At 38.6% G+C, this 25,910-nt stretch overlaps 1 long non-coding RNA gene across 1 annotated transcript in view; it reads left to right on the top strand.

Moving 5' to 3' along the window:
• LOC111565980 (uncharacterized) overlaps nucleotides 1-25,910 on the top strand; it is a 178,990-nt gene that overhangs the window by 89,959 nt on the left and 63,121 nt on the right. The window contains exons 5-6 of the long non-coding RNA XR_008599335.1: nucleotides 19,072-19,188; nucleotides 20,518-20,629. This is a non-coding gene — a long non-coding RNA (uncharacterized LOC111565980). The remainder of the gene's footprint in view (nucleotides 1-19,071; nucleotides 19,189-20,517; nucleotides 20,630-25,910) is intronic.

Genomic DNA, 25,910 nt, shown 5'->3' with positions numbered 1-25,910 from the left:
GCAAACCCGTATCTAATTTCCTCCATGTGTTGTGTGTCACTGAATTTTGTCATTCAGGCCTTGAAGTGACTCCCATTTCTGTTGGACCTGTGAAAAACTCTCCTTAGCTACTAATGCACAACCCCTAATGAAATGCTGGAATTGTGACTTGACTGTGGCTTCTCTAACAGTGAGATCAAAACTGTCAGAATAGTAATGAGTCACGTACAACAAAGACTTGTGATCTTTTATGGAAGGCAAGAAATGATGAGCAAGCACAGAGAGAGCAGATGCAGTGACTGAATACATTCTCAGCCGGAGCTATATCCCCTTTACCCATCTGTACCACTTTGTACTGGATCATCACAAAGCTTACTGCCGAGATCTTCTCTTGTCGTCCTCAGATCTTTGCTTTGAAGTCTGTCTGTGAAGATTCTTTTAAGGAATTGAATCAGATCTGACACCAAACAGTTAATTTTAGTAGCTTGCTCTAGATTCCTGGGTGGTCGGGTAGAATCAGAATTGGTAGATTGTGTAGAGCTTTGAAAGACACATCAACAGCTGTGTTTTTAAATAGTCTGAAAGATTGGGGTTTCCTGAACAGCAACATTCAGTGGTTTTGTGAACAATGACTGTCCTCTCTAAGGACTAAAGTTGGACGAAGTGCGATGTTAGAAGTGAGTGAAGTCCCATTTACAATAGTCATTTCAAATATCTGGAATCCAAATGAGATTGAACACACTTTCATCTACACATTGCCATCATACATTCATCTCCATTGGCACAAGACACCAAAAAACCCCAAAACACGGATAAAGGTAGCATTTATATAATTATGGCAGGAACACAAAAGACAAAAGTGCAAACAAACTCTTCAAAAATTCTCCTTTGTTCAATCTGTGATCCCATTTTCAACAACAAATTTCAGGATTTCTGCAGTTTCTGACTCTAATCTGCCCTTTTCACAGATTTTCATCCCAAAAGTTTGTGTTGGTGCTAATGTCAAGATCAGTCATCTCCAGCACTGTTCCTCAATATTAAATCCTATTTTTCCATTTCCTCCTCCATCTCCTTCACTATTACACCAATCCAACCATCTACCTGGCTTGAAAAGACATTTGTGGTGTTGTGGGGTGACGTGAATCCACACTTTAAACCTTCTGGCTGAGTTTTTCACAGCAGTTTACTTCAAGTAGCTCGAATAAGAACGATATATTGAAGCTGCTACAGTGAGCAGCTTGTTTTTAGTGGCTTGTCCCCAGAAAAATCGAGGATGTCTGGTCACTCTAGTCTTTCATGTCTGAAATATTGAAGTAAATGTCGATGTAATTTCAGTGTAACTTTAGCTGCCATCATTACAGGGAAAAGAATCCGAGTGGTTCTTTCCACAGACGGCTTACTGATGTGGTCACACTTGGGAGAAATCTTTGCCATTTATGTATGGCTTCTTGTTGCCATCTAGCCAAGGACCGTTCATCTGACTTTTTAATCACATACATGCACACACAGAAAGAGGCAGAAACAGACAGAGGGGCATGAAATGAATCTTGTAATAGGTGTTGTATTGCTTCCTGAACTGCAAAGAGCTGTCCATGAAGTAGATCATGCAAGGTTTCTTCAAACAAATGTATTTCTGATCAGACTTCTCACTGTGGGTCCTGTGTTCTTCACGCTTGATGCTCTTCCTGGTGATGTAATCCAACAACTGGTCTATGATTGCTTGTCGGCCGGCGGGGGAACGATGGCCAACACTGCTGGTGTAAAACCTGCAGCCAGAGGGCGTGAATTGATTTTTAGAAAAAAAAAAAAAAAAGACAGATGTACACTCGCTTTAAGATTGTATGGGTGTGTTATTCCCACGTGTGTAAAGTCACACTTTAAAGGTTGGAAAAATCAAGTCATCTGGTTCATTGTTTGTGAGCCAAAGTCTGTAGTGAGTTATTTATTCAATATCTTTAGAAAAAGTTGCATTTTTGTGAACTTAGAAATCAAAGTATTGGCAAATGGAGTCGAAGTGTTTTTTAACACAATGAAGCATTTTAAAAAAAAAAAAAAAACCTCTGCTTTATACAATTAGGCTCTTGGCTGCATTTATTTGGCAGAAAAACAAAGGGAAATGATGAAATTATTAATTACATTCTTCACTAAAAACATGTACCGCAGTTTTGGTGGTATTTTTAACAATTCCACAGAGTGCAGTGATATTAGTGGCAAAAAATATGTGAAAAACCATAAGAATAAGTCCTAAATAATAATACACTGATATTTTCACGCTTTATTTAAATGTAATTTGATGTTATTTGGCAAAAATCTCGACAATATAACAGCTATTGGCTACTTTAATTTCTCCTCGACCAGATTTCAGATGCGTACGCCACTTTTTTATGCATCTAGAAAGTTACATAAGTAACTGAGTATGTTTTTGAGCTCATCATCTTTCACAGCCATAATTTTTGGTTGGTTTCATTTGATTTTTATGGATTTTTTTTCCATAGTTCATTTCTGCAGTTAAGATATTTGGAGAAGCTATGAATTTATTCTCCCTCCTCACAACTTTATTTCCTCCTTTGCAGCAAAAGGTCTTCATAAACTCCTGCAAATTAAACCTGGCGCTTTTTTATAGATGATTAGCTCTAAAAAAACTCCCTCAGACGCTCAGTAATCTAACAACAATAAGGCTGCAAACAACCCATAATGCAACCCTTCGCAATCTGCCTATCTGAACACACATGAAAAATGAGACAACCTTCTCTAATATTGAGGCCAGTACAGTTTTCTTTCCCTCCAGAGCTGCACAGAACTCGCTTTCCCCATTTATTTGGCTTAGACACTAGTCTCCCTAATGGTAGGGAAAAGCCTGAAATAAGTCCTTCACTAAAACCCTGCATAATGGCAAGAAATGCAGAGGTGGTTGTGGATGGTGCTGTCAACGTAATGGGGACAGAAGGTGCAGAATGTGGTCATCGAGGGATCGGACTCGTGGGGAAAATGCTGTCGGAAGAGAGAAGTTGGTAGCTTTTGCCTGGGGAGGAGAATGTTCTTATAGGAAACATTGCGGCTGCTGTGTTTGCAAGGACAGATTAGAAGACAATTATGTTCAACCAACTGCCTGTACATTTGGGGCCAGAGATGGATTCATGCAGATGTGTTATTAGAGTTTGTGCCTTGTTAACTTTCAGGGTTTCTAGGAGGGTTTTGTTAAGGTGGATGTGGGAGGAAGCGTGTCTGTTTAAGGAGACATGGATGAAGCTATAGCTCTGAGAATAAGAGGGAGATGCACTGTTTGCAAATTGTTCTAATGAGAACAAGAAGATGTATCATTTATCTCTCATTGTGCATGATTTATTAAAAAAAAATCTCATGTTTTTATAATCTCTCGACGGAATCGCTTGAAATGAAGATTCTGTTCAAGCTGTGAGCTTTAAGGAGCAGCTCAGTTCAGCTCAAATTTCATTCAAAGGAGAAAAAAAATGTGTCTATTGTTGGTTTTATTCACATTTCATACATTGCTCAAGATATAAAACATGATAATTAACAATCATTATTATGCATCCGCCTGCTTCTAGTGTTTATTCTAACTATGCTAACCACCAGCTTTATATTCAACACTGTCAATGTTTGGGCGTAGCTGGGCAAATACATGTGTTGTTAATTCTTATTGAACTAAAAAAATGCAACCCCCTGCAGCAAACAGATATTAAAATTCACCCTTTTTAAAAAAAAGTCTTCATGCATTGTTACTTTTGGTTTCATGTGCAAAAGTTTAAACCCCTTTCTACTTGTAAAGTCATGGGGCTTTAGTCACGCATTAGGCCTTAACTGGCTCATTACTTGTGACTCGTGAGGCAGGTCCAGAATGTCATTAGGAACCGTCAGCTGGTGACAACATTGTGGTAACACTCAACAACGTCTCTGCGTAACTTGGTATAGATCTGCAAATGAAGCTAGTTGATGCCTACAAAGCAGGGGGAGGCTGTAAAAAGATATCAAAGCGATTCACCTTGCAATGTCCAAGAAACCAGTCAATCATAGTTTATTTGTACAGCTCTTCTCATATGTGTTGAAGCAGTGTAAAGTGCTTTAGAGATGACCAGCAGGAAATGGCAGTTTAGAGGTATGGAAGACTTGCAAGACCAAAAACTTTGAAATGAGACTGCATGTTTGCTGGGCAGAGAGGCACAGCAAAACACTTGTATTAAAATAAGGAGCTGCGTAGCTTTTAGTGACACAGGAGTTGTGGCGCACCGTTCCAGCAGGAGCGGCATTTGATGAAAAGAACAAATTGCCAGCTATTATTCACAGGGGTGGAAATATTCTGCTTTGTAGCTGCTTTTGCTTCGAACAATTGCAGCATTATTTAACTTTTTTTCTGAAAAGCAAAAATAGGATAAGATCTGGCCTTGAATAATGGAAAAACATTACAGTTCATTTACCTGAATGTGCTTTTGTGGCTTAAATCTAACCACAGACAGCATGTGACCATTCACAGATCCCCTCAAACTTCAAAACTGAAGCACTTTATTCAAGATCTTTTAAAAGAATACATAATATCTGAACATAATCCAGGCAGCGATCAGGTTTTTCATAGTTTTTATGACATGCTAGTTAGATTTAGCCTCCTCACCACTTGGCAGGAAGACAAACTATTCCTTTTAATAACTGTCTTGAAAGTCAATATGTTGAAAGTTCCTGCTACCATTGGCCGATAATACTGTTCCCCTGTTTTGTGGGTAGGGATTTTGGCTCACATGTGCAGTCGTCAGGTTTAATCAATCAGCTTAAAAGGTAAAACTGAGAAGAAAGGAGGGGAAAGCAGAATGGAGGTGTTGGCTACCAGCTCCATGTTAATGTCCTTCCTGATTCTGCATGCGGAACACACACACTGGAAGCCCGACAGAGTGGGGACTGAGGGCATTTGAAAATTTAAAGCTTTGCAAGCTTTGCCAGCAAGACAATTGCTCTTGAACTAAGATTGATGTTGGTGCGATATACTGTACAATGAAGACATAGCCACAGCGCACACAACTCAGCGTAGGAGGAACGTTGGAGGCATCACACTGTGAGGCTCTTCTTCTATACCGTGTGGGAAGTACTGAAGAAGATGTACAAGTGCAACTGTGAAAATCTCGATTGTTTTGGAATGTAAAGCAAACACGTCCGTGTATTTACAGGGAAAAAAAGAGAAGCCGCAGTAATGTATGCATCCCCGGAGAGCCAAGAGAGGACTTAAACAAATCATTAGTGTCATCAGACAGGGAAGTGATGTGATATTAAAACATTAGTCACTGCTTTGGTTGACTGTAATGACACTTCTCCTGGAGGGAAAACCCAGCAAGCAAGAGTCATAATTTTCACACCTGATTTTTTTTGTTTTGTCCTGTTTTTTTTCTTTTGGTTGTGCTCCTCGGGGTGCTGGTGCAGAGATTAGGATTTATTGACACATGCTAAAGTGCTTTCTATTGTGTACATAGGTGGTCTGAGGAACAAATGCTAAGGAGAGACTACAGCTAGAACAAGAAAAGCAGTAAGAGAGCGCAGTCAAGGCTGTTCAGTCTTGTATTGTCTTTAATAAAGATGATAAATCTTTAATAAAACATGACCTTGCATTGAGCACAGGCATTTGTTATGCATGTGCACGTTATGTACGGATACCATGACCTAAATATGTAGCAGGCAGTGGGAATTGAGGGGAAACTGTCCAGAATTTGCTAAAAGAAATCCTATTTTCCTGTTCACAATCTGTCCAAAATGAGTTAAACATCTAGGATGGCTTAGAAGGGTTCCAAAAATTACTAAAAACAACAAAAACATGTCCAAAATGACTCAAATTTGACCTCAGAAAATAAATGTGTTCTCTAAACGTTGTGAAAATTTGTCAAAAATGACTGGAAATATGTGCAAAATGACTAGAAATTACTTAAATTTGTCCAAAACTTGCTCAAAAAATCTTCCTTAACTGTTCAAAACCTGTCCAAAATGAGTTAATTGTCTAGGAAGACTGAGAAGGGTTAAAAAAAAATTTACTAAAAATGTGTCCAAAATGACCTTAAAACGTCTTCAAACTAAATTTCTAAAATTCTAACATTTCTTTAAAAAGTATGAACATTTCACAGTTTTTATGAACATTCATGGTCCTCAGTGGTGGATTTGTTGTAGGATCACAATCATGTGATCATCAGCAGGCAGCTGACGTAGTGTTCTTGTTGTCATGGTTACAGTGATGCCGTGCCGCTATCTCACAGTGATACAGAACTCTACAGGGTGGGCCATCAGTTTCCATACAAAGGAAAATGTATAATGTATATTTTTCACATTTCAGAAACCCTAGAAGATGCGTTTGACGCTATCTTTGGGGGCACTTGAAGGCCATGGTGTATCAGGTGAAGATAGTGATACTGACCAGCACAGCTCTTCCCTTTCTGATGGGAAGACCCAAAATGTAAGAAAACTATACTGAAGGGACAACATTTCTCAAGAGCAGGTAAAGAAATTTAACCGCCCACTTTCTGAACGTGTATCACTGTCCATCATCCACAGCTATGGTGTCCAGGACTAATTTAATGCTAGCAATTGCTTCCCCGCTGTAACAAATCACAGGTCAGTAAACATCCTCCACAGCTGTCACAGGGATGAATAGACGCCAGTAATGAGAACGTAAACACTCATGGATCAGCAGGCGCTAATGGCCATAACTTTATTTAAGTGATAGTTATGGGAGGCTGCATTCAGCATTAATTGGCACACATTGTTGGAGTTTTAAATAACTTCAGTGTAGGTGGATGTGACTCAAAGCCACCAGGCAGGCAGTCTTGTGGACTTGCTGATTCTGCTGCGTTTAAATCATCGAAAAATTACATGCCAAAGGTTATTTTCGCTCGAGCTGAATTCAGTTTCTCCAGGTACACTATCATGGTTGAAATGATCCATTATCCCTGACATTAACACTACGCCAGGGTTAATTTTGTCCTCCCACATTTATCTTTAAGGCAATACTTGCCTGAACAAGAACCATGCAAATGAAGGTTTTGGAAAACCCTTAGTTTGCATGAATTTAGGTTTGTGCAGAACAACAGTGGGACAAATTAAAATGCAAAAAATACTGAGCAGAAAAAATGAAATAACTTGGCGGATATCCAATTTAAAAGTTCAGAGATAGTGGTTAATATTATCTCCTAGAAACTCACTTTTGCAAGCCACTTAAAGTGCCACCCTGATTAATTAATTAATTTTTTTTTTTTGCAATGCAATGAGGAAACATTTAACAAACATATCTACAAACTTTAACCTTTAATGGCTTTTGTATAACCTGTTAAAGTGCATGCTTAATGTTAAGGAAAGACCGTGGTCTAGTTTTAATACAGAAAATGCAAAACGGTGCTCGTATTAAGTCCCAACATTGATGTCATTGCACTGAAATAGCCGTGACAATCAAAGGGATGCCTGATGACAACATATCAAAATGTGTCAAAAATGACCGAAAATATATGCAAAATGATTAGAAATAACTTAAATTTGTACAGAACTTGCTAAAAAAAACAAACTCCTTGACTGTTCAAAACCTGTCTAAAATGAGTTAATTGTCTGGGATGGCTGAGAAGGGTAGAAAAAAAAACAACACTAAAAAAGTTGTCCAAAATGACCTTAAAATGTCTTCAAACTACATTTCTAAGATTCTAAAATTTCTTTAAAAGTAGGAATATATTAGTTACAGTTTTATAAACATTTGTGGTCCCCAGCGGTGGATTTGTAGTAGGATCACAATCATCTGATCGTCAGCAGGCAGCTGACGATCACTTGTTGTCATGGTTGCAGTGACGCTGTGCCGCTATCTGGCAATGACACAGAAATCTTTAACCAATCTGTGGATCCAGACTATAAGCCGCATCACTGACAAAATCTAATCAGTTGGTCCTTGTGTCATTTCTGACCTTCCCTGAAAATTTCATCCAAACCTGTTGGTCTGTTTTTGAGTAATATTGTACACAGACTGATTTAACCTATGGCTTTTGTTTAACCTCTTAAAGTGCATGCTTAATGTTAAGGAAAGACCGTGGTCTAGTTTTAATACAGAAAATACAAAACGGTGCTCGTATTGAGTTCCTACATTGATTTCATTGCACTAAAATAACCATGACAGTCAAAGGGACGCCTGATGACAACAGCTGAGGATATGAAAAGAGGCGTCTCCAGGAAGTCATTTTGTTGTCTGAAGGGTGCAGAGAAGCACAACACGAACACAACACTTCAAATCTGCAGCCAGAGGCAGATGAAGTGGGGTTTTTACCAACTAAAATAAATCAGAATAAAAGCTGATGGAGCCGTTTATATGACTTTATTATTATTTTATCTCCCATCACAAATGGTCACATTATTCCTTAAAATGTTACTCAACAACATTTGTAATGTAATTCATTTCAGGTATAAAACATGAAATGCCACCTTTGCTAAAAAGAAAATTGGAAAAGAGACAATAAAACAGCGGAATAAGGAGCCACTGTGATCCAGCATCCCCCACACAGGCAGTAGGAGTCGTGACGTGCTGTGTATTGTATTGATTGGAATTACTTGCTACTGGCACAGCACTTCTCAAATCAAAGGCTGCAGTTTAATGAAAATATGTGTCCCGAACTAATGGAGAAGCTTTTCCTGCACTACAGAGCAGCTGTGGACAGCAGAATCACTAATACGAAGGTATAGATTAGTGCAGGCTGCTTTACCGATGTTCCTGCTTCAAAGACAATAAACACTAAATCACTGGCTGGCAGGAGCTGGGAAGTGATGAATTAATAGTTGTTCTTTTACATTTTAGGCATTATTCTGTTATTGCTCTGCAATTAGTTTGCTTTTGTTAATAAAATCCAGACGTGGTTTTCAAACATCTTAAACAAACACCCTCAAAAGTTAATGGACGAAACAAACAAATAATAGGTTATATTCATGTAACTTGGAGGGTTTTTGAAAGGGCTGTCAAACTCATTCTAGTTCAGGTTCCACATTCAGGCCAATTTGATCTCAAGCATTCCAGATCAGTAAAATCACAGCATAATAACCTATAAATACCCACAATGTTTCCTTTGTTTTAGTGCAAAAAAGTACATTCTGAAAATTTTCACATTTAAGGAATTATCTTTTTACAAAACATCATCAACAACCTGAAATTTTTGAAGAAAAATAAATTCAATTTCAGCAACATTCAACCTCAGTTTATCATTTCCACATTACAACTTCCAGATCACAGTGTCTACAAAGCAACACAACATTTAGTCACAGATATCTGGAGCTGAACGATATCTTATTTTACTTTATGATCAAAACGACAAAAGTCAGACAAAAAACCCCACAAATATGACAAAAACAAGACAAAATACTACAAAAATGAGATAAAAAATGAGACAAATGACACGTAACAAAACAAAAAACAGACAAAATTAAACAAAAGTTTCAAAGCAACCAAAAATGGACAACAAAAGTTAAAAATTAAACAAAAAACACAAGCAAGACAAAAAGGAAAGACAAAACGACAAAAACATGAGACAATCGACAAAAGCTAGACAAGAAAAAGACAAAAAGACAAAATATTACAAAAATGAGACACAAAAGAACAATGATTTATGATCAAAACTACAAAAAAGACAAAAAACAAGCCAAATTTTACAAAAGCGAGACACAAAATGACAATAACATGAGACAAACAACAAAAGTCAGACCAAAAAAAAGTCAAAATCAAGATAACATATTACAAAATTGAGACACAAAATGACAAAAGAACAATGAACAATCTAGTATTTTACTTTATGATCAAAACAACTTGTCACGGTCTAGAAATTATTTTAAATTTATAATTTTACTAATTTACAGTCTGCAGTTAATGTCTTCTCTGGGATTTTTACACTTTGAGGACCGGATTGGACACTCTGGAGGACCGCTTTTGGCCCACGGGTCGCATGTTTGGCACCCCTGCTCTAATGGAAGCAGCTCACTGAGTGCTCCTGCTGAAACAGCCTCTGTGGGTTGCTGAGGATCCTGCAGCCTCATGCACTTTTGGTTCAATAGATCATGCAAACTACAGTTCTTGGGTTGACCACATGAACTGACAAGCCTTCTGTTGGCTAAGAGAGCTGAATTCCTGTTGGCTCCTCATACAACAGAGCAAAATTATTCAATCATATCACTTTTCAAAAGTTTCCAAATGGACTGAATGGGTCAAATTTTAGGTTTTTTTTTTTTTTGGAGATTCACACAGATTTTCCTTTTCCAGTGTTTACAGGAAGCATTCAGCTGTGGTTGAGTCTTCCACACTGGATATACAGACTTAAGGAGGAGGAGATGCACGTCATGGGATCTATTGTAAATGGGAGAATTGCAAGGTTTATTCCATAGCATACTCCAAATTTACATCAAATCTGCACATCAAAATCCAAGCAGAGATTTTCTCCTTGTCTCCACATCAGTTCAGTCCAAGCTCTTGTGAGACGCATCGATCGTGCTCCCGCTGACTTCCACCCTGTCAGCTACACTCCCTGGAGAGATTTTTTCCCTCCGGAGCTCTATCACAGTCAGCTGGAGACAAAACAAGCTTAAATCAGACACCAAATTCCACTGCCACTGGGGAATTTATCCTGCAACACAGGAAGTAAGACCTCTCTACTCGAGTTGAAGTGGGGCCAACGACAAGTCAAGCTGGGATCATCTCCCAGAAGGTTTTAGTGAACTGCAGAGATATCTGGGTGTCTGGGATGGAACTGTTTTAAATTCTGTTATATATAGATTATGTTTGAATAGCATTTCAGTGACACGCATTTGGCAGTTTTGTAAACTAACCTGGAAAACAATTTTGGGTTGAAAATCTGAGGATGATAGTTTAATCCTGATGACAAATACAGTGCCTATTCATTCCCCTTAAATGTTTTCCTTTATTATTGCTTTAAAACACAGAATCATGGTCAGTTTAATTTGGATATCTTTTGAGTTTTCAAAAAAGACTTTTGTGTCAAAACTAAAACCAGTGGATGTTAGTTAATTAAAGTTATTGAAGTGAAATTGAAGTGATTCACATAATTTAAAACAAATGCAGTCAGCTGGTGCTAGAAGTCACACAAGAAGACACCTGTGTGTGAATGGTCCATTCACTGATTAATCCTGATTATAACAACAGCTTGAAGATAAAAGAACACTCAATGCAACTCTGTGAAAAGGTTATTGATAAACATAAGTCATGGTATTAATACACGATTTTCAAGTCACTGAAAACCCCTTAAAGTCCAGTTAAATCCATCATTAAGAAAGGAACAGGACACATGTAAATCTGCCCAGAACCTCAAAAACTGAGTGACTGTGCAAAAGATAGACTAGAGAGGAAGGCCACAAAGACACCTATGACTCCTCTGTAGGATGGGGAAACTGTGCATACAACAACTGTTGATTGTTCTTTATCAGTCAAAGCATCATGGGAGAGTGGCAAAGAGAAAGTCACTTGTGGGTCAATTTGACTCGCAGGACGACACAAAGGTTGAACTTAAGACGAGCAATAAAAGTGCAAAACATCCAAGGGGGTGAATACTTTTTACAGGAACTGTATGGTCTAAGCAAGTATCATTGGGTCTAGGATTGGGTTATAAATGTTGTATTTTACACAAATCTTTTTTTTCATTGTTGCTGAACAGGTATAAATGTCTGCAGTGTGACAAGAAACCCACAAAATGAGGTGTGCCTGTGGTCTAAGCAGCATAGACAGCAGCAGCTCACATGATTTTAATACTACAGACACTAAAACAGTTTGTTTGGAGGTATGATAGGCATAAATGGGCGATATGTGCAGTATTTTGAGCTAAAACCTGGATTATATTATCTGGGTAATTTGTATATTAACTTGCCAAAATGGAATATAGCTTTGAACCTTAGTGCATTGCTCTTTCTGCAGAATAAAATATAAACAACTGAAGCCGTTTATGTTTTTGAAATATTTCTTTAGTTTTCTTCACTGGGCACTCGTGAAGACAGTATTTACATCAAAGCGATGTCGCCTCTGTGCTAATTACATTTAATATAAGTCAGAAAATAGAAACTCAGCCTTTCTAATTAACACTGTAAAAGCCCAATAACATACCAGCTTATTAAACAGCTTATCTCACCTTTTACTTGTCAAAGGACTTAACATTGAGGGAATGCTCTAATTGAAATATAATTTATTAATGGCGTATATGCTAAAGGAAATGTGCAGCGATAGAAAGGGAGTTCTATGGAGAAACTATCAGTTTAAGACCAGATGGCATAAAAAGGAAATTAGATTCATTGTCAGAATTAGCACGTTGTCACACTCCATATAAGACGTAAAATACATCTGTAAGAGGAGAAGAAAAAGCCGGTTGGAGTTGAAGGGGTACCGTCTCTGTGGATGGGAGATCCACAGTCTGGTGCTCATTTTATTTCTCTAAGACTGCAGGCTTCCATTCTCTCTGCTGTGTCGAAAATAAATGACTTTCTGGGCAGGACAGGTGGGAGTCGTAATAGAATGTAGACACAGTAATGGAACGCGCTAATATGAAATGGTTCCATTTCATAACAATGCCGTCCAACCCCTTCTGAATAAGTCTAAAATGAAGAGGATAGAAGGCAAGGATTTTCAGTCTGAGCTTAGCAGATGAGCAGGCTTATTGAAAGTAATAACCATGCAAGTTAAAGGTCCAATGAAAATGGCCCATATCCAGCTAAATTACTAATTTCATCAGCTCCTCCTCGTATGAAATGTTTGGTTTTTTTTTTTTTTTTTTTTTTTGGAGAAATGGACTGGGATAGAAGTAGCTGCCGCCTCTTCTTCACCTGAACGGAGTTCTGAAAGGAGACGAGTAACTGAAGCAAAAACTGCAACGCGCTGGAAAAAGTGCCTCACATTTCAACACTGAACTGCACTACAACCATCATCCAAACCATGTGTGGATGTTAACGGCAACGGATCTGGTTTCTTTCACCTTTTGCTCGCTAATTTTGAAGAAACGAGGCTGTAATGACCTTCATTTATGAGTAGCAGGGATTCAGGTAACGGTGCAGCTGAAGAAAGTCAAACTGGGACATGTCAGCCTTGTTATTCTTCACCATCATTTCAAACCGAGGCCCCTGCTGGCACGGAAAGGCTGAATGGCCTCTTTGCTGGTATGGAATGACAGAACTTTTTTGTACGGCAGCCAAAGAAACTATTAGATTTTGTTCTGAGTATGTACAGAGGATAATAGTGTTGTAATATATCTTCCATTTCAGTATGAAACAACCCTGTAAAAAGCACTATTTTCTAGATATTTTCAGATGTCTTCAATACAGAGACTGCAGCCTCAAAAATTACTAAGTTGTATTGGCACCTCTCCGATGTGGAAAACGGCTACAAGCTGGAAATAAATGTGCTTGAAGTAGATTGCACATCCACCACATATAGGGTTGAGTTTCAAAAAGAGAAAAGAGATACTCAGAGTGAGAGCAGATAGTCCCATTCATCAAATGGTAAAGGGATTTCGGCTGAAAGACCAAGGATGTTACTTACCGCAGATGCAACTTAACAGGTCACGCTGGACAGGTGTAAACAAACTGATGAACATGGTCTCTAATACCAACTAGAAAACTCCACAAGGGAGAGAGAAATACGGCAGAAAACACAGCAGAATATCAAACAGCGGAGCCGGTGTAGAAGAAGGTTCGAGAGAGTAGAAACTGACATTTAAAAGAAGATTCGAAACACCATTCAAAGCTGAGTATAGAAATGTATTATTTGATTTATTACATGATTTATTATTTTTAATTGAAAGAACACAGGGATATCGGTGTCATAATAGTTAGCTTCTTCGTGTTATCACAACGTATTTCATTGCAGATTTCTCGTGTTTACCCACAGACATGAAGATATCTGTGGGGAAAAAAGTAATTCTGTAATTCATTACTGCTTCCTCTTGTGATTTCAGTGATGAATCATTGTCTTCACCTAAAAATCATCAGCTGCAGTGCTGTAATTTGGGCTGTTTACAACATGTGAGTCAAGTAGTGGAGTCCGTTAACCCCCATTTTGTCCTGCGGGTCAAATCGACCCATTTTAAAGTTTGAAAATGTGGTAAAAAATATATATATTTTCACAGCGAAACTTCTGATGTCCACATTTTCAACATTTTTGGAAAATTTTTAAACATTTTTTGGTGGGAAAAAAAATGTTTTAAAAAAATGTTTCTTTAAGAACTTTCACAAAAAATCAACCAAAATCCAGCGAATTTCACTGGATTTTGGTAGATTTTTTTTTTAGATGTTCTTAAAGAAAACATAAGAAATTTTACTGATATATATGCAATCACTTTAGATATTTTTAGGAATTTTTGGAAGATTTTTCTCATTTTTTGAAAATATTTACAAGGATTTTCTTGCCAAATTTTTTTTTTGAAACTGTTTTTTAACTATAATTAGACATCCATCCATTATCTATACACCACTTAATCCTCGTTAGGGTCGCGGGGGGCTGGAGTCTATCCCAGCTGACTTAGGAAGGCGGGGGTCTATCACAGGGCTACACATAGAGACAAACAAACACACACATTCACACCTACAGACAATTTAGAATCACCATTTAACCTCAGCATGTTTTTGGACTGTAAGAGGAAGCCTGATAACCCACACATGCACAGGGAGAACATGCAAACTCCGTGCAGAAAGATGAACCAGGGATCTTCTAAATGCAAGGCAACAGCACCGAATGTGCAACCCCATAATTAATCAGTTTTAATTAAACAATTTAAATATGAAATGGTCCACACTTATATAGCTCCTTTTTAATCTTAACTAGGTTCTACAAGTTTTATAGCTTTTTTTTTTTAACAGTATTTGCCGATTTTTATTTATTTTTTTGTATTTAAATTAGCAAAAATATCATTATTTACAGATATTTGCCACTATTTTAAAGGCAATTCATATATATTAAGAACTGAAAAAATTTGCAGATTTTCAATGTTTTATTTATTTTTATTTTACCCATTTATTACAGGTAATACCTAGTTAAATTACAGAAAGTATTAATTTGCATGTTGACCGTAACAAGACAAAAAACAGGCCAAAAGTGTAAATAATGTCAACATCAAAACCATTTTTATGAAAACTAAGCCTTTCTTTTTACAATGTGTAACCATAACCTAACTGTATTTCTACTGTAAATTAGCTAAATATGTATGTACAATTTTTTCCAACAGATATCTGCTGTTATGTTCACTTCTTTTCACATTTTTTACATCTTTTTTCAGGCAAGCTTGATGCCAGATTTTCACTATTTTTTCAAACACATTTTTTTTTCTTTTTTTCCGGTTTATTCAATGCCCCATTCAGCATGTGCTTGTTAATGTTTGCTGAAGAAACCAACACTCTGCAGTCCTTCCTTCTATCACAACCAATCATCATCTAATTAATTACGCTAATTAAAAAAAGAATTACCTGTACTCTAGAAAATTATTAAACATGAATTCACAAGATAAGATCAGATAAAACGTTTATTAGTTTTAAAGTAAATTCTTTTGCTAGATATTGCTCAGAACATAAACTTACATAACGTTTCATTTCATTTCATTTATTCATTTATTTTTAAAATGGGACAATTCGTATTGATGTACATTTTCATGTAAATACGATAGATTGTAGCCATACGGCTAATTTCCGTCTCGAGTCCCATTGGCAGATCAAAATTAGAGAACATCATAAGACCATAACTGACAAAAACATATATATATAAAAAACAAAACAAAACAAAAAAAAAAACACTTAGTGGACATAACAGACAAAGACTGAGACGTGAGAAAATGAAGTGCCTTGTAGAAAAACAACAAGATAGAAGTACGATACATTACTGAAAATGAAAATAGGTATGCAAAAATAAGACTAGAAAAAGTCAAACACAATAAGTAGTAAAACACAATAAGGCAAAATAAAAGATTTGCATCCCCTCAATAAATTAGCAAATTGTGAGAAAGCAATACAAACAACACCAGAGGCATCTTTCAAACTGTATATTACTTCTCAAGACTTCAAGTATGAATAATGGAAAACAGCCTTCTCCAGATGCTTGTTCTGAGCAGCTGGTGTCCAACTTTAGCTCCATATTGCTGTGGTTTTAGTCATATAAGACGTCTGGGTTTAGAGGGATAAATATTCCAGTCATTACTGTAACTCAACGGAAAACACGCTGCGCTCTCATGAATTTATAATATACACAAGGATCCATGTTAGCCCCATATGGGTTAGTGATGGCCTTTCATTTTAGCAGCTCCACAGGCAGGGATTCCACTCAGCAAAGTGTTTTTCCTCTTCACCACTTAGACACACACCACTGGTAGCAGTTTGATCATGATTAAGTTTCATAAATTACTGGATACAGGAAGTGGAATTAGATATTTCATCATGTTTCGTGCCATGTATATGCATGTTGACGCTCTTGCTTTTTGTTGTGAGGCTGCATTAAAGCCTGTTAGTGGGATGTGATTGATGGTTCCAATAAAGCAGCTCATATCACATGATGCGCACGTGTTGTGTCTCTGGAGTATTTTTAAACAGTGCTCGGCTTTAGTTTTTACCTGACGTTCAATCAGTGTTGACAAAAGAAACGGATGGCAATAAAATGTGAAACATTTCTCAAAACTTGACACTATAATTAACTTTTTAATGTGGTTGGTTAGAAACCTGATTATGAATTCATTCAGGAAGGAGAAAATATACTCCAGGGCATTGAAAAGTTAAAATAATCTCAGTGACAGTAAAAGTTTAGAAAATCCGACTGATAACCTACTTGGAGCTGCTACAGAGTAACGGGAAGATATTCTAAAAGACCGGAGATGCTTTAGAAATCCTTAATGACATAATGAAATTATCATTTTGATGAAAAATAGGCAATGAAGGTGAAATACACCCATCAGGCGTAACAATATGACCACTTGTCTAATACTGTGTTGGTCCCCTTTTTGTTGCCAAAAAAGCCCTGACCCATCGAGGCCTGGACTCCACTAGACTCTGAAGGTTTGCTGTGGTGTCTGGACTCTACTAGACCTGAAGGTGTGCTGTGGTGTCTGGACTCCACGAGGCCATGAAGGTGTGCTGTGGTATCTGGACTCCACGAGACCCTGAAGGTGTGCTGTGGTGTCTGGACTCCACGAGGCCATGAAGGTGTGCTGTGGTATCTGGACTCCACGAGACCCTGAAGGTGTGCTGTGGTGTCTGGACTCTACTAGACCTGAAGGTGTGCTGTGGTATCTGGACTCCACGAGACCCTGAAGGTGTGCTGTGATATCTGGACTCCACAAGACCCTGAAGGTGTGCTGTGATATCTGGACTCCACAAGACCCTGAAGGTGTGCCGTGGTATCTGGACTCCACTAGACCCTGAAGGTGTGCCGTGGCATCTGGACTCCACTAGACCCTGAAGGTGTGCTGTGGTGTCTGGACTCCACGAGGCCATGAAGGTGTGCTGTGGTATCTGGACTCCACGAGACCCTGAAGGTGTGCTGTGGTGTCTGGACTCTACTAGACCTGAAGGTGTGCTGTGGTAACTGGACTCCACGAGACCCTGAAGGTGTGCTGTGATATCTGGACTCCACAAGACCCTGAAGGTGTGCTGTGATATCTGGACTCCACAAGACCCTGAAGGTGTGCTGTGGTATCTGGACTCCACTAGACCCTGAAGGTGTGCTGTGGCATCTGGACTCCACTAGACCCTGAAGGTGTGATGTGGTATCTGGACTCCACGAGACCCTGAAGGTGTGCTGTGGTATCTGGACTCCACTAGACCTTGAAGGTGTGCTGTGGTATCTGGACTCCACTAGACCCTGAAGGTGTGCTGTGGTATCTGAGATGTTAGTAGAGGAACCCTTAAGTCCTTGAAGTTGTGAGGTGGGGCATCCATGGATCGGACTTGTTTGTCCAGCACATCCCACAGGTGCTGGATTGGATTGAGATCTAGGGAATTTGGAGACCAACTCAACACCTCAAACTTGTTGCTGTGCTCCTCAAACCGTTCCTGAATCATTTTTGCTTTTTGGCATGCCACATTATCCTGCTGCCATCAGGGAATACCATTTCCATAAAAGGGTGTACATGGTCTGCAACAATGCTTAGGTAGGTGGTACGTGTCAAAGTAACATCCACATGGATGGCAGGACCCAGGGTTTCCCAGCAGATAATGGTGCCATAGTGCATCCTGGTGCCATGTGTTCCCAGGTAAGCGACTCACCCGACCATTCACATGATGTAAAAGAAAACATGATTCATCGGACCAGGCCACCTTCTTCCATTGCTCCGTGGTCTGGTTCTGATTCTCATTGTTGGTGCTTTCGGTGGTTCACAAGGCTCAACATGGACACCCTGACTGGTCTACAGCTATGCAGCCCCATATGCAACAAAGTGCGATGTACTGTGTATTCTGACACCTTTCTATCAGAACCAACATTAAGTTCTTCAGCAATCTGAGCAACAGTAGCTCGTTTGTTGGATGGGCCAGCCTTCACTCCCCACGTGCATCAATGAGCCTTGGCCGCCCATGACCCTGTCACCGGTTCACCACTGTTCCTTTCTTGGACCACTTTTGATAGATCCTGACCACTGCAGACCAGGAACACCCCACAAGAGCTGCAGTTTTGGTGGAGCTCTGACCCAGTCCTCTAGCCATTGCTTGTCAAACTCCCTCAAATCCTTGCGCCTCCCCATTTTCCCTCCTTCTAGCACATCAACTTTGAGGACACAATGTTCCCTTCCTGCCTAACATATCCGACCCACTTACAGGTGCCATGATGAAGAGATAATCAGTGTTAGAACCTGTCAGTGGTCAGGATGTTATGCCTGATCAGTGTAGGTGCATGAGTGTGTATTCATATGTACTATTGCATGTTCCCTTGTACACTTGTGAGGACAAAATGCATTCGGTGGGTGGACAGCTGCAAAATTCATTGACAGTCATTTTCTGCTTCACAACTCATGGCAGAGATTTGAAAAGACTTTTGATTTTATAATTGCATGTCTTCAATTGGGTGGTTCACATTACATTGGGAAGCCTGCAATGCTAAAGAATTAATCACAGCATTTTTTTTTCCTTCAGCACTAAAGATCAAGTCCCTCCACCAGTGTCTTACATTAGGGAGTACATGAAAAATTCATGAACTCCATCTCCCTGCTGGACCTCTGGCATTTTGTCAGCAATTCAGTGCCTTCAGAGGTAAGATTAAAGTTGAGGTTTACGGTCTTTGTTTATATGTTGCTGTTTAATATACAGTGAAGAAACAGACAAAGATAGGAGTTTGTAACATCCAATATTAATCATTACAGAAACTCTTTTATTGAGTCTTCTTAGACAATGAAATGAAAGAAGACTTTGTACAAAGTGATCCACTCGAAACTTCACTGGTTAACATTCCAGCATTTTTGTACACTTGTCTTGACTCTCAAAAGATGTCTTTCCAAGTACTTTTTCCTGTCCTTGGATGCTAATTTCAGACCATACATCTGCTATTTTGTCTAATTAGAGAAGACGCTTGAATTAAAAAAGAGAAGAGTTTCAAAAAGTTCCCAGTAAGGAGCTTTCTTGAAGTTGGAAGAAGCAGAGCAATCGGCACATGATGCCTTCCCCCGAGTGCAGACAGCAATATGCAGAAACCAGCAACAGCTCCAGTAATTCCCAAATGTGTTCCCATATGCATGTACAGTAAGCCTCTCCATTTAAATGTGCATTCCATCAAATGTAACCAACATGATTGCTTTGGATGAAAGTCCTCAGCAGCAGTACGCCGTCCTGCTGTGTCCGTTTGGTGATTATGCATAGTAGCGTGTGCATGACAGTCGTTTTTGCTAATGAGGCACTAACCTGCTCTGTTTGCATCCAGAAATGAGCCATACAGCCTGTTGAAGTCAAACTAAGAGTGAATTTGTGGTATAGTTTGTGTGTTGTGTGTGTGACATTATAATCTGGAGTCCTCATCTTTGTGTGCATCTTTAGAATGATTTTTCATAAGTTATTAGTTTGTTTTTGTTTTTTCTGTGCTACCATCTATTTTTGTATTCCACTTTTACTTTGCTTTGTCTTTGTTGCTCTGTTTTGTTTGCTTCTGTTCGGTTTTCTGTCCTCTTTTCTGTCACAAAGTATTTCCTTCAGCTGTTCTATTGATCAAATTGGAATTGTTAAGCTGAGGCTGGGAGAAGGAAAAAGGTCAAATAAAGCTTTGGCTACTCTAACATTGGGAATACCAAGTGATAGTTATGCTTTTATTTGTAGTATTCATGCAAGAAACTCCCTGTACCAACCCACGCTAGTACACTTTCTGTTACATCACCAGTTAGGATGATAAAAGTGAACAGAATGCAATTCTATCCAGCACGCTTTCATCTTTAAACATAAATGAAACATTGATTGAATGTGAGTATTTCCCACAGAAACAGACAAGACATTTCCACCACCCACGAGGAAGAACATAGGATGACAGAACCCATGAAATCAAAGCAAGCCTTCCCTCCAGACACCTCTTACACATGTTTCTTCTTTTGTATGCAGGTATCACATGTACCTGCCCTTCTCGCTTCAGGGCGTAGTCAGTCAAGAGGATAAAATAAGCGAAGCAAAGGCAGCGAGCAGATTAAACACATTTCTTCTGTAAGACAAAAAGGTAAGTCCGGCCAGGAGGGAAAAGAAAACGCTTGTCTACATCTCAGTATCTCTTCCCTGGTGGTCAGTTCAAGCCAAAGGGCAGAATACAAAATTTACTGTCAGACACTGACATCCAGTGACCCCAGAATATTTACTGGCACTGAATTAAGAGCTTGTAAGAAACCTGGCACACCCTGCACCTTTTTTATCTACAAATTTCTTTTTAATCCTTCTTAGAGATAAAACCCTGGAAGGATAGTGGTGCAGGCATTAATGTGATGAATTTAATTATCTAATCTAATCACAATAAAGGACTGTGCAGTGTTTAAAATTGATAAATAGAAACATTAGATTTGTATTTGATCTTATGTTTACAGCTATTCTTTACATGCACCTTTAGGCAGTAGAAGTGTTTGCTGCTGCATATGTTAGTCTCTGAGAATGCAGATTTCTGCTACTATTTGTTTCCTTTGTGGAAAAAAAGGCTGTTTTGCTCATTCCTAGATTGTGTACCAAACCTCCAAACATCTGAGTGATCTTTTTAAAGATTAGACTTCAGCGGTAGATATCAGACCGAATCATTAATGTCTCATCCCCCCCCTCCCCCCCCACTGTGTTTTGTAGTCCCAATTAAAATCTTTAAATATCCAACCCACTTTGTCTGCTTTGTCTGCTCGGCTTGCAGAGCTGCAGACTTTGCTCCCATGTGAGAGGCACAATCAAGAGTGTTTAGAATTAGCCCTCTAATTGTCTTCATATACCTCAGAAGATCCAGCCAAAAGCCTGGAACACTGTGTTTGATGACTCCATCAAGGGATGTTCATAAAAGGGAAAAAATTACACTTCAATGTGGTTTTAGCACCATAAAGATTATAAGATAAGATAAGATAAGATAAGATAAAGTTCTTTATTTCTCCCCACTCCAGGGGAAATTTACGTTGTTACAGCAGCTTTTATTTACAATATATACAAGGGTGAAAAAAATTTTTTAACAGAAAAAATAAAAATAAAAATAAAAATGTATGTACAGTAGTGGAAAAAATGATTAGACCAGCCTTGTTTTCTGCAGTTTCTTCTTCATGTTGGCTTTGGCATTGTTCTGCCAAAAACAGCTTTTAGGATTCCATGTTTTCTTTTCTGTCTGTTTTAGTCCCATGATCCACACAGGAGTTAGTCTGATTCATAACCATTGTTTCTGATGACTGCAGCCATGCATCTTAAGCACACAGCAGCATCACAGCAGCTCATTCCTGTTGCACAAATTCAAAGAAATTTGCTTTGTTTTTGGGCTTGTGGTTCTCCATTTTGCGTTCAATGATTTTCCACAGGTTTTCAGTTGGATTTAGATCTAGTGATTGAGCAGCCAAGGCATGGTTCCAGTGTTCTGGTTCTCCATCCAGGCTTTAACTGACCTTGCCGTGTGGTAAGGGGCATTGTCTGGTTGGAAAATCCGGTCACTGGAGACAGGAAAGAGCTTTCCAGCTGATGGAAGAAGACTGTTTTCAAGAGTGGCCCTGTTGTGTGAGTAGAGATAGTTTTTCTGTAGTAACAAAATGTAAGCAGGAAACCACTCTAAGCCTTCGCATGTGCAGTGCTCCTCATGACATGAAATGTCCTCTTATATACCCTGGGAATACAATGAAGCTGAAGCATGTCAAATAGGACATAAAGTATTGTGTAATCAGCTGAATTTTTGGTAGTTTTCATTGTATTCTTCAGGTAATATACCTTTAGTGGTACCAGGCATTAAAATGAACAAGAAATCGAAGAAAACAGTAGCGGTCTAATCATTTTTTCCATAAATGTCTATGCTTTGTGAGTCACTAAAATACTAACAGTAAAAATAGTTTCCCACCGTGTCACATAACATTTACTACAAATGGATATTTAGAAGTGTGTGTTTTAACTAAATAATCTCAAAATTATATGAAGATAATCAGCTGATGTGGTTAATGTTAAGGCAGCAGACGGAGCCGAAAACACAGAGAAACTCTGAATGCTGAAGTCCTTTTCTTTGATCACAGTTAATATGTCTCTAAGAGGATTAAACTGTCATATTAGATAGATTTGCCTCACAGGGGATAAATATAAATCCTCCAAGTCTCAGCAGTGAAATCTGTAACCTTTTGCATTCTGCCACACATGGCAGCATCACTGAAAAATGCAAACCCTCAGCATTAGGTTCGCCGTTGCTTGTCATGCATCACACAGCATGTCAGAATTCACTGCTGGCAAGAGGATCTATAGTCCTGCCAAAAAATGTTTGGTCTAAATATTTCATATTTGCTCAAAAGAAGTATATAGTACAGACATAAGGAACTATAAATGGGTTGCTCCATTAGTGCCATGCTGACAATTCAGCACACACAGCATGTCTTTCATTAAGTGTAAAAGGAGGCTGTAAGAAGATTCTTTATTTAATTCTTGTTCTTTTTCATATCCAGAGGGAGAAAACAGATCAATCTCACCTCAAGATAACATGAACTAAAGTTCCAAATGCAGACAGAAATTAATTTGAGCAAGGTGATATGATCAAAAACTCTAGAATGGCTACTAAATGTACCTGGAGGTGAGACTGTGTTGTCAGCTGCTATTAAGGTCAGACAAGAACTTTGAATCTCACTGTAGTTCACTATAGACTGTCTTCACTAGAACAACATCAGCATCACTTGTGGGCATGTTACTTTTAAAAAGCAGTTAGTTATATTTACTTCTCCTTATAAGTAACTAAGTTAGTAGCTGAATTACTCCACTATAAAACCAACTAATTACCAGGGAAAGTAACTGTTGCGTTACTTTTTTTTTTCTTAGGTTTAAATATGTCTAAGAATTTGGATTTCTTTCTAAGCAGGTTCCACAAGCCAGTTGCATAGAGTAGAAATGCATAGACAGGTACTTAAACAGAACTTTTTTTCTCCCCGATATTTTGCCAATGAGGGCCATGAAGGAGTCTGAATCAACTGTTGGTAATGGGAGCGTGTTCAACAACATACCTGCCGATCATTCCTTTCAGTTCAGTCTGTGTCACAAGTTTTTGTGAAGCTGGGGCAGAAAAATCCAGCTTTAGCTGCTTGGACAGCATGGCTCTGTGTCCTTCTTTGTTACTGGAGCTCACGTTAGCCACATCTATGCTGCTGTCATCATCAACAGTGTCAGTGACGGTGTTTTTGGCCACTGCTTTTGTAGAAGTGTGTGCCGTTGAGAGATGCTTTATTAGATTAGAGCTGCTTACGTGGTCAAACACTTTGCTCAGGGACAAAATCTACACGTTACATGTACGTTCTTGCCTTTTAGCTCAAGGAGAATAAACTAGTTTCTGTACGTCCACTTTGAAAATGCCAGCTTTCCCTCCAGACTCGTCATTGCTGCAGCTTACCTCTGCTAGCTTTAGCGCCCCATTCACCATTTACTTTACCGCCGTTATTCTCAACTACTTTTTAAAGGGAATGTATTTTCTGCCGGATTATATTTGCTGGTAAAATATCACAAACATGTCTTGAATCAATGTATCGTTGCCATCTATTTTATTACTTGCTGTCATTTCTTGTCAGCCAACGAGTCATACATTAGATGGGGAGGGACTTGTCACCCTGGTAACCCCAAAAATGGAGGAGAAGCTTCAGACATTTAGTGAAAAGGTCATATTTTAACCCAACCATAATATTTTCCTATAAATTTGGTGCCTAAACTTTAGCAAGCTTCTGACATTTAAAAATGTTGACTAGATCGTCACATATTCCTCAACCTAACCACATGGTTTCGGTGACTAATTTTATTTAGAAACCGGTCTTCTGGGTTAAAGTCCATTCTCTGATTTCTGCCTCCATCTCCTTCTTCTAACTCCTAATGTGGATTTGTGGCTTTTTCAATCTGGCTGCCATTCCTATGATGTCTCAGTTCACAAACTACATTTCTTTCAAAACTAAATTAGGTTCTCTTCAAAACCTAATTGAGAATGGAGCTCAGTTGTACAGAAATGTAATTTTGTGGAGACAGGATGGCAGATAGTCTCATGCATCTTATATTGGAGGGACAAAGAGCAAATTCTGCCTTCAGAGTAGTCGAAGATGTAACCCTTTGTACTTCCACATGCATGTTCCAGAAGTAATTTCATATCTTACATAAATATATAGGGCTGCTGTCATTGCAGTGTCCTGGAAGCTTCTTGTTGGCAGCACAAACCCTATATATTTCCATATTTATGACACTTTATATGAAACATTAAATGCGCTGAAATTATGTCTTTGTGTAGACCGCTCTTTCCTCTACAATTTCAAGATGACTTTAGAGAAACTATTTCATGCTAATATTGTCTCTCTTTCAGCCTACAGATGAACAAATGATTGAGGAGATTAAACAAAAGTGGTGTTTTGTAAAGCCTTGGTATTGTAGTCACATCTTAGCTAGAAAAGTCGAAAAGAGTCGGAGAAGATCTGACCTGTTCAGACCGAACATCAAATCAACACTGAAACATTGGTTGGTGCTCATTGGGATCCCATAATGTTAATCCTGTGTTTAGTACTGTAACCATAACAACAATTTTCATCACCGTAACAGAGTAGTTTAGTCATTAGTAATAACCATAATTAAACATAATTAAACCTCATAAATCAATTAAAATGTTCAACAGTGAATTGTAACTGATTTGAAAGGCACATACAAGCGATGTCTTCCTGTGAACATCAGATCAGAAAAGTGTCATTCTAAAGAGCTTCTTCAAACTGTTTTCATTTATGTTTTTATGCCTTTTGGCAATGGTGGAATTTTATAGGTATCAAAACAGATAATGTTTACAATTCTACAATTTCATTTATCAGATGCTTTTATCCAAAGCAACATGCATCAGAGAGTAGATATAACACAAGTAAGGATCTAGTCAGGAGAAAACAACCTGGATAAGAGCCATAAAACAGAGTGATAATAAGGACGATTCGACTCGACCGGGCAACAGAAGCCACGTGAGTCTTGAAGGTTAGTTGATCATCAATCATGACACCCAAGTTTCTGGAAGACTTTGTGGGTTTGCGCTGGGTTGATTCAAGCTGGATGTTGATTTCTTGTTGAACAGAGGGACTGGCTGGGTTGACAAGGAGCTCAGTCTTGGAGAATTTAAGTTGAAGGTGGCATTTTTTCATCCATGCCAAGATATCTGCAAGGCATGATGAGATCCGGGCGGAGATGGGTGAAATGTAATCTTTGATCATATACGAAACCCCTTCAACGCTCTCTTTTACTGAAAACAGCTACAATCTTGAAGGCATTTTATTTTTTGGGACTCTTATTGTGAAATCAGAATGCAT

The sequence above is a fragment of the Amphiprion ocellaris genome, chromosome 17 (genome assembly GCF_022539595.1).
Source record: "Amphiprion ocellaris isolate individual 3 ecotype Okinawa chromosome 17, ASM2253959v1, whole genome shotgun sequence".
Taxonomy (NCBI): domain Eukaryota; kingdom Metazoa; phylum Chordata; class Actinopteri; family Pomacentridae; genus Amphiprion; species Amphiprion ocellaris.
Note: the sequence above shows the minus strand (reverse complement) of the source record. Positions and strands in the feature narration are given on the sequence as shown.